A 14,453-nucleotide genomic window follows, 5' to 3' on the forward strand; every position below is an offset into this window, starting at 1 on the left:
ATGTTTTGTTGACAGAATAATTGCAATATTATATTTGTCCCCATTTAATAAAGTGCCCATAACATATTTGCCATTTATTGTGTGTCTAAAATCTCCCACTTAATTTAAGCCATTTTAGTAAATGGACCCCTAAGTATTTGGCTATATTCTTAAATGCCCCCCCCCATTTTATTCTCTCTAGCACTTCTTTTTTTTTTGTTACTTATATTTTTTTTTTGCAAATAAACATTTATACAGCACCTCTCTAGCACTTCTGTGCTCTCCCAGGGCAAATGCGCAAAATGGAGCCAGTTTGCCGCGTGCATCAAGTCACGTGGCAATTGGCGTGTGCATAATGTCGCGACAATTAGCGCGCATGCAAAGCTATCGCACTTGCGCTAATTAGCGCGCATGCAAAAAATACCACGCTGCGCGTGTGTTATTTAACGTGCGTAGAGTCCAGAAATGTGTTCAAACTTTAAATAACCTGCCAAATTTAGTCTAATGGAGGTGGTATTTAGAGGGTGTGGTCGCAAAAAAATATGGTCAAAAAGATGCACACAATTTAGCACAGTTTTTTTTTTCATTTTGCACACTTTAGCACACTTGTATACACTCATATACACACTTACACAGTGTCACACAACTTTTAGATGTGTACACACATGTATACACAAACACTCACTAACACTTTTTACTCGCTAATTCATTTTACCCTCTAGTCTTTAGTTTTTTTTTTTACCAAAAACTGTTTATTTTGACAGTGTGACTATTGGATCAGATATTCTGACAACTAATTATGCTGTTGTGTGACTTATTTTGTTGTTTTATTGATTTGCACAATTATTGTGGTTTTATTGCATTCTTTTATCCCTGTATTAGTGTTCCTGATCTGTTTTTTAGCATAGCTTTGCCATGTGGTAATTTAATGTAGAAAAATAACTTTACCTATCTTAAATTCATCAAAATGTGTACTTTCCAAAAATAAATGGTTTTCTGGGGGGTCTCTGTATAGTTGGGGGTGTTACAGCACATAATACGCTGTCAGGGGGCTCTGTCTGCAAAAGCTGAGTTGGCATATGAGAAATCCATAAGCGCTATTTTCATTTTAAGGTCAGTACACACCATAGACTTTGGTATATCTATGCATATTGGGCATCAAACAGTTCATTAGACCATAGGTTTTCCTATTTGGGGTGATTTGCCTTTGTATGCAAGAAATTGTGTGAGATAAATACGGCAAATTGCAACATTTTTAGGAGATTTTCTGAAATGTCATAGAAACCACTAAATTTAGGAAAGCTTTGCAGATTGGTGCTTTGGTGTAGAAAGGCTTCTTTACCCATGTTGGATTTGTCAGAATGTGTACTTTTCAAAAATATATGGTTTTCAGGGGTCACCCTACATTTCTGCAGCTTCCACCCCACATAAAACTGCCATTAGTGATGGGCGAAAAGTTTCGCGAGGCATGGATTCGCGGCGAATTTCCGCGTTTCGCCATTGGCGGATTGTTTCGCGAAACGGATGAAAAATTTCACCGCGGAAAAATTCGACGCACGTCCAAAAATTGTCGCCGGCGTCTTAAGAGAATAGTCGCGGGCGACGAAATAATAGCCGCGCGCGACGAAACAATAGCTGCGCGACAAAATAATAGCCGCGTGCGACGAAACAATAGCCGCGCGAGACGAAACAATAGCCGTGCGACAAAATAATAGCCGCGGGCGACGAAACAATAGCCGTGCGACAAAATAGCCGCGTGCGACGAAACAATAGCCGCGCGACAAAATAATAGCCGCGTGCAACGAAACAATAGCCGTGCGACAAAATAATAGCCGCGGGCGACGAAACAATAGCCGCGCGACAAAATAATAGCCGTGTGCGACGAAACAATAGCCGTGCGACAAAACAATAGCCGCGTGCGACGAAACAATAACAGCGCGCGACAATTTTTTTTGTCGCACGACATTTTCGCCGTTTCGCGGATCTTTTGAGAGATTCGCGAATTTTTCGGCGAAGCGAAACGGAACAGATTCGCTCATCACTAACTGCCATGTGTTTATGAATTAGGTAAAGGTAAGCCATGCAATTATTGTAGGTATATTTTGGTGTCTCTAAGTGCCATGTGCTTTGATAAACCTATGTACAGTGAGCATCAAACTCTTCAGTAGACCTCTGGGGTTCATATTTAGGGTGTTTTATATAGCTACCTAATGATCTGTAGAAAATAAGATGCTGCATAGTGGAAGTTTTGAGGTGATTTTTCGAAATGTCATAAAAATCGGCAAACTTAGGAAAGCTTTGCGGCTTGGTACTTTGGAGTAGAAAGACATGGGTACCCAATTTGAATTCATGGGAATGTGTACTTTCAAAAAATATATGGCTTTCGGGTTTGAGCATACTTTTTGTAGCTTCATCCCACATAAAAAGATGTCAATGTGTTGATTTTGCAAGAGCTGAAATCACAGAAATGATAGATCATATGGGGGGTATGTTCACATTGTGGCCCCTAAATGCCGCATACTTAGGTAAACCTATACATATTTGATATCAAACTGTTCAGTGGACCCCTGGAATTCAAATTTAGGGTGATCTATCTAGGTGCCTAGTGATTTGTGGGAGATAAGATGCCGCAAAGTGGAATCTTTGAGGTGATATTTGGAAATATGATCAAAATCAAATTTGAAAGTTTTACAGTTTGGTACTTTTGCATTTGGGGGAATGTGTGCTTTCTAAATATATGACTTTCTGGGATGAGCATACTTTTTTGGAGCTTTATCCCACATAAAATGATGTAAATGTGTTGATTTTGCAGGAGCTGAAATTACAGAAATGATAGATCAAATGGGGGTTTGTTCACATTAGGGCCCCTACATGCCACTTAGGTAAACCTATACATATTTGATATCAAACTGTCCAGTGGACCCCTGACATTCAAGGGTGCTTTATTTGGTTACTTTTGGTTACTTTATGACCTGTAGGAGATAAGATACTATAAACTGGAAGCAATTTTTCAAAAATTTCACAAATTTGGATAAAAACCAATAACTTTAGGAAAGCATTGCAACTTGGTAGTTTGGAGTAGACAGACAGAATCTGTTCTTTCCAAAAATCTATAATTTTCTGGGATAAACCTTCTGTTAGTGGAATTTTTGGCCTTGAAATCTAAATATGCAGATTTCTGAAGCAGTGCTTTGAAAATTTGGCAGTGTACTGCTTGGAGTTTTTAACCTATACAAGTGAGAAATCTCCATAAAACTATATATATTTGGTATTGGCAAGTTCGGGAGACATGGGACTTTCCAAATTAGTTGTATTTTTGTTCATAAAATAATTTTTGTTTCTGGTGTATATGTTTATATTATGGAAAACATGATTTTTTAAAAATTTTTTTACACATTTAGAAGCCTATATCTTGTTGAAGAATTGAAATTACACAAAAATACAATATTTTGAAAGCTTAGGTTGTCCTAAAAAAAACCGATATATTGTTTTCCTGGGTAAACTAAAAGTCCCCCCGAGGAAAGGCCCCTAAAGTGTCTGGCAGTACACGTTCTGCTCTGACCAAAACGGACGGCAGAGAAAGGGTTAAGCTCTGCTTTTGTTAACAGATGAGACGTTCTAATGGCTTGTTAAGGCCCAATGATATACTTAGGATTAGGGAAATGGTTTGGAAGGGTGTTCAAAATTTTGCACATGCCACAAAATCTATTTTATTTGTTCCTAAAGTTTGTGAAATAAAATGTAACCGTGCATTAAAACTTGCAAATTTGTTGTTTTTTTTATCTTTAAACAATAAGCAAAGATTTTTTTAAATCTGTAAAATTACTCTGTACAGCGCCTCTGGATGCCTTTCTGCATCCAGATTTATTGTGTTTCTCTAATACAAATAGGGCAGTAAGCATGCCCAGTTGGCAACAATTTGAGGTCTTCATAGTCAGAGAAAGAAGGTGTGTTCAGAGCAAAGCAAAAGAGCTTCATGCTAGACAAGGAAGTCAGTAAAAAGTTGTGTTTTAACTGATTTTAATAGAGAAACAAAATAAATCTGCTGCATGCAGAGAAAAAAGGTATGTTATCCTGGGGGTTGTTTAGAGTAATTTTTAAAATAAAAGGCTGACTTTTCCTTTGTGAAACACAAGGGAAGGAATGCACAAATGTTTGCATTCAAATGTATCTGCCAGGTCTTTTTGTATATTTGAAATACATTAGCTTTACTTTCTACCACTAAGAAAATACATTACTGCATGCATGCATATACATACCCAAAATCCAGGTGGAGACTTTGTATTATTTAGTGAAACTTCAAATTTAATGCTTTTGAAAACACAGAGAGTCTTTTTACATCCCTTGTAAAACTCTGGATAAGACAAGTTTATAAAAAAAGATTTTTCAGCAGGAATCACCTTAATTGTGGGGCTTCCAATTATTGCTGTAATAAAAAAAGAAAAAATCTAGTATCTAAATAATGTAAAAGAGCATATAATCAAATATGTTTGTTTGTTTTTTTTGCTGCAGTATGAAGAAAAGCTAAGTATTTTATGTAAAAATTGCTGACTTTATGACTTTATGGGGCACACTGAATACTGCCCACCCTACTCTAAGGGGCAGTTTTATCGAAATGTGAGTTTAGAGCTTAATACACAAAAACTCACCAATGTTCTATTTATTTCTATGGGATTTTTAAAAGCGTATTTATCAAATGGTGAGTTCTAACTTTCACCCATTGATAAATACGATTCTAAAAATCCCATAGGAATAAATAGAACATTGGTGAGTTTTTGTGTATTAAGCTCTAAACTCACATTTTGATACATCTGCCCCTAAGAATTTCGAAAATTTGTTACTTTCCAGAAGTTTTCTTTGGCTTTAGTCCAGAAGGCAGCACACCAAAAGGTTAATAGTCCATTTCTCCTTTGATAGGACAGAAAAAAACAAAACAATCAAAAAGATTAGAAAACCTCCCCCACCAACTATACTGGTAAAGTTACTTATACAGCTCTACCAAGAAGGAAAAAACAGAGACTCTTTGATGATTAAACACACAGAATTTTTTGGAAGGGAAAATTGATGCTGACTTCCAGACAAAAGAAAAATTCAGGTTAGTAACAAATTTTCAATTTTCTTTGCATCCTCCAGGCAGCACACCAATGGTATTTAGCAAACTTAACCTAGGGACGGAAAAAAGAAAAAAAAGAATGATGCAACTTATAAGGCTTATAACTTATAATTGAAGTATTTGGCTGCAAAAGGCTGTATAAGTCTGCATCTTGAGAGGCTGCTATGTCCAACCTATAAAACTTTGAGAATGTATGAATGCTGCTCCTGCAACAGAAGATCCAGTCTGAGGGGAAGTTTGTAATAGTCCCCCTTGAACATGTTCATAAGGTCTGAGAACCATGTCCTCCTTGGCCAAAACAGGGCTATGATAATGAATGATGCTCGCTTTTCTCTAAATCATTAGAAAGGGGTAAAAGACATAAGCCAGCCTGAAATTCCAAACAATCGGACTGTTGCCCCTCGTTTCCATCAAGTCTGTCTGTGGTAACCCCCACCTCTTGACCAACATCTTGAAGACCTGAGGATTGAGAGGCCATTCCCCATGATTTATCTGGGATCTACTGAGATGACCTGCAAGAACATTGTCTGAACCCCTTATGTGAACTGCCCTGAGGAGACTAAAATGGCATTCTACCCAAGACATTAACTTGTGACATTGATTCATCAACAGAGGAGCCTGTGTGCCCCCTGATTGTTTATATAAAAGACAGCCGCTGTATTGTCTGACTGAATCAGAACTTCTTTCTTCCTCAGAAGAGACTGAAAATGCAGGAGGGCAAGTCTGATTGCCTTGAGCTCCCTAAAATTTGATGACTGGGCCTTGGACCACCTGATTTCTCGTATGAGCTCCCCAGCCCTGTACTGAGGTATTTTGAATGACTGCCCAAGCAAACATTTGTGGATTGATCCACCAAACCAACTGCTTCTTTAACTCTGCTGGAATGCTAAAGTAATGATCCAGGGATTTGGGATCCTTGTTCCAGCAGAATCTCTCTCTGAAGAGGATGTATATGGGTTTTTGCCCAAGTAACTGGCTCCATAGATGAAGTCATCAATCCCAGAGCTCTCACTGCTTTGCAAATAGACACTGGCTGTGTTCCCTTGAGACTGCTCACCACCAAACACAGACTTTGGATCTTCTCTAGTGGAAGAAAAACCTTCATTTGGACTGTATCCAAAATCAGCCCCAAGAATTTGACAGTGGTGGAAGGTTGCAGAAAAACTGCTATTCTGAGAAACCTCTGATAGCTGGGGTGAACATGAGGATCTTTTAGAAATTTCATCATCATCAGGTCTCCCGCTGCAAAATACCCATCTCTGACTTTATAGTCTCCATGCAGAACTTTTCTTTTTTTATAAATTAATTCAGATACTTCACATCTATCACCAATCAAAAACGATCGTCTGACTTTGGGACGAGCAATATATGATAATATATTTCTTCTCCTTGCTCTGGAAGGGGAACAGGCTCCAACACTATGAAATCAGAAATCGCATTTTCAAAGAACATACGCTTTTTCGGGTCGGACTTCCTCCTGTTCAGACAAAACTTCTGAAGATGCTTCTTTTGAAAATTAATGTAATAACCATTCTCTATTATGCTGAGTACCCAGGAATCGTTGGTGGTAACTTTCCAGGCTGGAAGAAAGAAAGCCAGTCTACGCATCAGGAAACTGCAGGTGGCGTTGCTGGAAGAACTCGTTGTGGAAGGACCTCTCCTACACCTCCCACTAAGGAACACAGCCGCTGAAGATGGGACAGGACTGGAACCAAGTGGAGATGTGGCAGGAGTGCTGAGCCAGACTTCTAATGATTCCCAAGAATTATCCTCAGGTAGATAGCCCTTCCATTGGACCAGATATTGTAAGTGTCCTCTATGGAACCTGGAATCGAGGATAGCCTGGACTTCAAATTCTTCCATACCTTGCACAGTCACTGGCTCAGGAGGTGCCTCAATATGACCAGGAAACGGATTCTCCACCACTCTTTTTAATAGAGAAACATGAAAAACAGGATGAACCCGAAGATTAACAGGTAATCTTAATTTAAAAGCAACGGGACTGATTTGCTCACAAATTGGAAAGGGTCCCATGAATCTTTGGCCCAACTTCTTAGAAGGACCGGAGAGCTTAAGGTTACGAGTGGATAACCAAACGAGATCACCAACCTTGAATTCAGAGTTCTTCCTACGTTTCCTGTCAGCATGTTTCTTATAATTTAGTTATGCCTCCCGTATAGTTTGATGAAGAAAATCAAAATTATGATTCAAAAATGAAAGTCTGTCTTGAGCTGCAGGAACCGAAACTTTCGATAAACCCGGCAAAGAAATAAGGTGGAAACCGTAATTGGAGAAAAAGGGAGTATGTTTGGAGGAGGTATGTACCGCATTATTATAGGAAAATTCTGCTAAGGGCAAGAGCGCAGCCCAATATTCCTGAGAATAGGAGGAAAAACACCTTATATACTGCTCCAAAGTCTGATTGGTACACTCAGTCTGTCCATTTGTTTGAGGATGGAACGCAGAGGACAAGGCGAGCTAAATATGAAGCCCCTGGCTCAACGATCTCCAAAAGCGTGAAGTGAACTGAGATCCCCGGTCAGAGACTATCTCTTTAGGTAAACCGTGGAGCCGAAAGAGCTCTCTGATGAACACTTCTGCCGTTGTTGCAGCAGACGGCAGAACTGCCAAGGGTATAAAATGAGCCATCTTAGTAAGCCCATCAACCACTACCATGATCATGTTAAAACCAGCAGATTTAGGGAGCTTAACAATAAAGTCCATAGAAATTCTTTCCCAGGGTCTCTCAGGAACAGGGAGGGGCTGGAGCAACCCCATCTGGCGCGAATGCATATCCTTAAACCGAGGACATGTTTGGCAGGAAGTAACATATTTAACACAGTCCCATGCCTGGCCAAGAAAAATATCTCTTGGCAAGCTCCTGTGTCTTGCAAACACCCAAATGGCCAGATACAGGATGGTCATGGACAAACTTGAGTACCTCAAGGCGTAAGGCTTCAGGGATGAAAATCTTGTTATGAGTTATGAAATAGTTGTCTTGCCAAATAACATTTGCAGGCGGATTACTCATCGACTTGGAAGCACACTGGATCTTGTCGAGCAGTTCAGCCTGAAGAAGGAAAAAATTGGAAGCCTGAAGAATAGCGTTGGTGGGAGAGTCACCTTCAGGTGCCGGAAACAGGCGAGATAAGTAGGGATGTAGCGAACCTCAAAAAAAAAGTTCGCAAAAAAAAACTGATTTTAAAGTTGTTTAAAGGGTGCCACGACCTGGACAGTGGCATGCAGGAGGGGGATTCAAGGGCAAAAATTTCTCTGAAAAATACGTTGTTGACACAGCGGTGCGTAAAAATGCAAGCTATTCCTATGTATACGCAAAGGCAGCTGGCAGACCGAGCGGAAATACGCAGCGTTTTTTGCTATTTCACACTATTAGCACCATGGAAACGGGATTTACTGCTGGCTTGTGCAGCATTTTTAGGCCGAGAAAAAACGCAGCGGAAAAACGTTTTTCGCGAAATTGCGAACATGCGCGAAAAGTTTGCAAACTTTCGAACACCCGATGTTCACGCAAATTAGTTCGCCGGCGAACAGTTCACTACATCTCTAGAAATAAGGCGTCCGCTTTCCCGTTCTTGGAACCGGGTCTGAAGGTAATGTGAAAGTTGAACCTGGAAAAGAAGAGCGCCCATCTGGCTTGCCGAGGTGGGAGTCTCTTAGCTGAGTGTAAATACTCCAAGTTCTTATGGAAGGAGATAACTAAAATAGGGTGGGTAGCCCCTTCCAAGAGGTGTCGCCATTCCTGGAATGCAGACTTAAAAACAAGCAATTCTCTGTCCCCCACATCATAATTTTGCTCCGAGGGAGATAGTTTTTTGGAGAAAAATTTGACAGGATGAAGCAGGCTCTGTACATAATTTCTTTGTGACAAGACCACTCCAATGGCATACTCAGACAAAACAAATGGACGGGTGGGGTCAGGATGCTTCAGTATGGGCGCTGAGGTAAAGCGACTCTTGAGATCAGTAAAAGCTCGTTGAGCCTCAGGATTCCAGCAAAACTTTTTCAATGAGCTAGTAAGGGTGGTAATAGGAGAGATGATCTTAGAAAAGTCCTTGATGAATTTCCTGTAAAAATTGGCAAAACCAACGAATCTCTGCACAACCCGATTATTTGGAACGGGCCAATCTAATACAGCAGAGACCTTATGAGAGTTCATGGACATGCCGTCTGAGGAGATGATAAACCCCAGGAATTCTATCGATGATTTTTCGAACTCACATTTCTCTAGCTTGGCGAAAAGTTTATGAGTACATAACCGGGAGAAGACTTGCTTCACATGGAGTCGATGTTCTTCCAAAGAGGAGGAAAAGATTAGGATATCGTCTGGGTAAACAATAACGAAGAGATCCAAAAAGTCTCTGAAAATGTCGTTCACAAAGTGTTGAAACGTCGCTAGAGCGTTGCAGAGCCCAAAGGGCATTACTAAATATTCAAAGTGCCCGTAACGAGTACGAAAGCTGTCTTCCATCCCCTTGCCGTATACGGATCAAATTATATGCCCCTCGAAGGTCTAGTTTCGTAAATACATGCACACAGCGTAGTCTCAGGAAGAGTTCCGATATGAGGGGCAAGGGGTACCGATTCTTAATGGTAATCTTGTTTAATTCTCGGTAGTCAATATAAAGACGTAAGGAAAATACCTGCGCCAGCAGGAGAGGATGATTGATGAATAAATCCCTTTTTGAGATTCTCCTCAATGTAATCCTTAAGAACGGTGAGTTCAGGTTCAGAAAGAGGGTAGATCCGTCCAAATGGAATAGCAGCTCCAGGAAAAAGGTCCACAGGACAGTCATAGATCCGGTGAGGGGGTAATACGTCAGCCCCCTTTTCATCATAAACATCCAGGAATTCATGATAAGGTTCTGGAATGAGTTGGAGTCGAGGATCAGGAGTTAAAACCAGCAGTTTTCCCAACCCACATCATGACGAGAGCAATTGTCAGAAGTAAACTCTATTAGAATTGGAAGTCCAATTTATGAGAGGGTTATGTACCTTCAGCCATGGAAACCCCAAAATGGGAGGATACAGGGGAGAAGAGACCACATCAAACGATAGGGTTTCACTATGCTGTTGAATTTTATTAACAAAGGAATAGTCTCAAAAAGAACTGGACCAGAAGAAATATTAGACCCGTCAGCGAACTTCACCATCAGTGGACTGGATCTTGGTTTCAAAGGAATGTCATGAGAACATAGTTACATAGTTACATAGTTACATAGGGTTGAAAAAAGACCAGTGTTCATCAAGTTCAACCCATCCAAGTAAACCCAGCACACCTAACCCACACCTACCAATCTATACACTCACATACATAAACTATAAATACAACCACTAGTACTAACTGTAGATATTAGTATCACAATAGCCTTGGATATTCTGATTGATCAAGAACTCATCCAGGCCCCTCTTAAAGGCATTAACAGAATCTGCCATTACCACATCACTAGGAAGGGCATTCCACAACCTCACTGCCCTCACCGTGAAAAAACCCCTACGCTGCTTCAAATGGAAGCTCCGTTCCTCTAATCTAAAGGGGTGACCTCTGGTGCGTTGATTGTTTTTATGGGAAACGGGCGAAATCCCGATCAATAAAGCAACCACAAGCCCCGGAATCAATCAGCGATGGGATTTGGAGCGTCTTTCTTGACCACTGTAAAACAGCAACAACTGACATGAGAGACAGTCCATCAACTGTTTCTGCACTGAGAAGAACTAGTATTGATCTCTTACTTGTAGGTCGCACTGGACAGCTGCAAAGGAGATGACCGGAAGCCCCTCAATAAAGGCACAAAGGCATGTATTCCTCAACCGGCTGTCTCCCCTGGAACAGGGACCTGAGCGCAGCTTTGGCCGAGGCTTCCCTTTGAGGGTCATCATAGAGTACTGCCATTACCTGGAAGAAAGCAGTAGAGTCACTGAACAATGGATTTTGTTGTTCCAGAAGACGATGGGCCCAAGTCTGGGGCTCCCTGGAGAGGAGCGAGATAGCGAACCCCCACCTTAGACTGTTCAGTCACATAAACCTGGGGGTTCAGTGTAAACTCCAACTTGCAGCTATTCATAAAAGCCCGGAATTTCTTGCGGTCCCCCGAAAGCGCTCTGGCAGAGAAAGCTTAAGCTTGGTTATGGGCAGCTGAACCACAACAGGTGGAGGTGCTGTAACTGGGCCTGAACTTGTTGAAATCCCGCCTGTAGTTCTTGTACCGCTTGAGTGAGGGCAGCCATCTGCTGGGCGAGGAGTTGCATGGCCGAGACTTCCTCAGATTCTTCCATACTGGCGAAGTATTCTCTGAGAAGAGGATCTAGGTGGTGATCTATGTGATGAGGAACAAAAACAAGATTTTTTCTAAACCTTTGGCCTATCATGCAAAAGAGGCTTTCCTTTTCCAGGTGCCAAACTCTCAATCAGCTTATCCAGAGGAGACCCAAAGAGCTTACTGGCTCAAAGGCCATGGAAATCAAGCTGTTATTAGATGCCAGATCAGCAGATAAGGATTTAACCATAGTGTTCTATGACCCACTGTGAAGAGAGCCATCACAAAGAAAGTCAGAGGTCAATTTAACAGGATAGAGCATATCAAGCAAGGTATCCCTGGAAGTGTCAGAATCAATTTCCTCTTCCAGAGAATTCAGCCAGGATTTCAATGATCTGGAAACTGCCATTGCAGCCAAAGATGGTTTACAGATGTCAGAGCCTGCTGCATAGGATCTGTGGAGAGCACACTCAGCTCTGCAATCCGTCTGATCTTTAATAGCTGACTCCTCCACTGGAATTATTGTTCTCCCAGACAACCTGGCTATAGAGAAATCCACTTTTGGAGGATCTTCCCACTGCAGAACATCCTAAGCATCGAAAGGAAACATGGATTTAAATCTTTTTGTATGCTCCAGATTCTTACACTCCTACTCAAACAGTCTATTGACAGAAGAATTCACAGGAAAACTGTAGGATTTATTAGGTGCCTAAATAACAGATCATCTTGTTTGGCTGCCTTGCATGAAGAGCCCAAGCACCTTTCTCACTTCTTTTATTAAACAAGGAATTTTTTCATCCGCAGAAGAACAATCCAAATCTGACACTGAGCCCGACTCAACATCCTTAGAATTATTAGAAGATTTCTTGCCAGTAGATGGCCTTACTTATTCCAAGGTCTTAGAAAGCATACTCTTAAACCATGAGACATAATCTTTTGCCTTAGGAAATTGAACATTATCAGTCTCAGCTCAATATTTACATTTTGACTGACTGCAGTCCCCAGGGATAGGCAGATCACAGCCTGGGCAAAGGTTATGCTTTGCTTTTCTTTTTCTCTTTCTAGATCTAATCTAAGACATCTAAGAGAGAAAAAAAAAAGAATAGGTATGCTTAACTCAGGCATAAAACATATAACATGAAAACAGGAAACCAGGAGCTAGGCCAATAACAAAGCAATGATTGAAACCATCAGCGTCCTTTTAAACAGAACATTTGGCACCAATTCGTGTGCTGTGACTTGTGCGCGCTGCCACATGCAACTTCGTAAGTGCGAACGCACGCGCAGACATGCGTGCGGATTTGTGCCCAGTTGTACGCACCCACGCACGAACAGACGCACGCGTAGGGGCGCGAATAAACGCGCGCACTTGGTGCATGCACCGAACAGCCCTCAGACAGGACGCCTTTTACTGGTTTCTATGGATGGTTCCTATGAAACTTCTGGATTAACCTTGGAGCATGAACATTACTTCTGGGTTCCCAGGAGTTTTCCTCATAAGAAAACCCCTTCCACTTATTGAGGTATTGTAACCCCCTGCCATGGATACGAGAGTTCAGGATCTCTTCCACTTAAAATTCCTCAGTATCCCGGCAAAGAACAGGTGGAGCAGGAGTAGCCTGGCGGCCTTGAAAAGGATTTTGGACATACCTTTTGAGTAAAGCAGTATGAAATACAGAATGGATTTTCAAGGAAACTGGGAGATTTAACTTGAATGCAACTGGATTAACAATTCTCTTGACTGAAAAAGGACCCACAAATTTTGGAGAGAGTTTCTTAGAAGGAGTGGTGAGACGAAGATTAATTGTAGATAACCACACCTTATCTCCTACTTTGAAATTCTGGATCTGCCCCACGTTTTAGATCTGCATAATCTTTAAAAATTTTCTGAGCTTGCAAAATTAAATGTTGAACTTTAGAATTTTCCTGTAGGAAGTGTAGAAGCTCTTGGACTGAAAGAAGAGACACCTCAGGAAAAACGCCTGGCAGCATGGCAGGATGGAAACCAAAATTAGAGAAGAATGGAGATTGAGTGGTGGTGGAATGAATAGAATTATTGTAGGAAAATTTCGCCAGTGGAAGTAGCGAGGCCCAATTATCTTGAAGATGGCATGAAAAAATTCTTATATATTGTTCTAGTGTCTGGTTGGTTCTTTCAGTTTGGCCATTGGTCTGAGGATGGTAAGCTGAAGATTTAACTAAGGAAATGCCCAGAGATTTACACAGTGAAGACCAAAATTTGGATGCAAATTGCGTTCCCTGGTCTGAATTTATCTCCCCAAGCAAACCATGAAGTCTCACAATCTCTTTAATGAAAACATCAGCCGTAACAGATGCAGAAGTATGTAGAGAAAGAGGAATAAAATGGGCCATCTTTGTAAGTTGTCTACTACAACAAATATGTAGTGTTATAACCATCAGAGGGTGGGAGTTCCATGATGAAATCCATAGAGATAGACTTCCATAGTCTCTCAGGCGCAGGGAGGAGACAAAGTAGTCCGAGTGGTTTGGACAGCGGAACCTTAGATCTAGCACAACTTTTACATGAGCGGACATAGGCCATACAATCCTTAACAACAGAGGGCTACAAAAAAATTGTCTTACCAAATCTAAAGTTTTCTGAATACCAGAATGCCTGGCAAGTGGATGATCATGGGTCAGCTTCAAGGCATCTAGACGAAGTGAGGGAGGGATAAATTTTTCCTTATGGAAGAGAAGGTTGTCCTGAAAATATAATGATTCAATATTAGGATAGTCTTGAATAGATTGGTTCACTCTTTTGATGTTCTCAATGAAGGCTGATTGTAATAAGAGAAAATTTCCAGATTGTAAAATTGTATCTGGGGCTGATGAAGGCTCTTTGCTGTGAAATAAACATGACAAAGCATCGGCTTTAATATTTTTTGAACCAGGTTTGTATGTAATATGAAATTGAAACCGAGAAAAGAACAAGGCCCATCTGGCTTGATGAGGATTAAGTCGTTTAGCAGAACATAAATATTCTAATTTTTTGTGGTTGGTAAAAATTAAAATGGGGTGAGATGTTCCTTCTAACAAATGCCGCCACTCCTCAAGGGCATTCTTAA

General features: G+C 40.9%; 1 protein-coding gene across 1 annotated transcript in view; it reads right to left on the reverse strand.

Annotated features, from left to right (window-relative positions):
- Positions 1 to 14,453, reverse strand: part of LOC100496393 — a 93,861-nt gene that overhangs the window by 36,158 nt on the left and 43,250 nt on the right. The window lies entirely within an intron of this gene.

Source organism: Xenopus tropicalis, chromosome 5 (assembly GCF_000004195.4).
Source record: "Xenopus tropicalis strain Nigerian chromosome 5, UCB_Xtro_10.0, whole genome shotgun sequence".
In the NCBI taxonomy this organism is placed as follows: Eukaryota; Metazoa; Chordata; class Amphibia; order Anura; family Pipidae; genus Xenopus; species Xenopus tropicalis.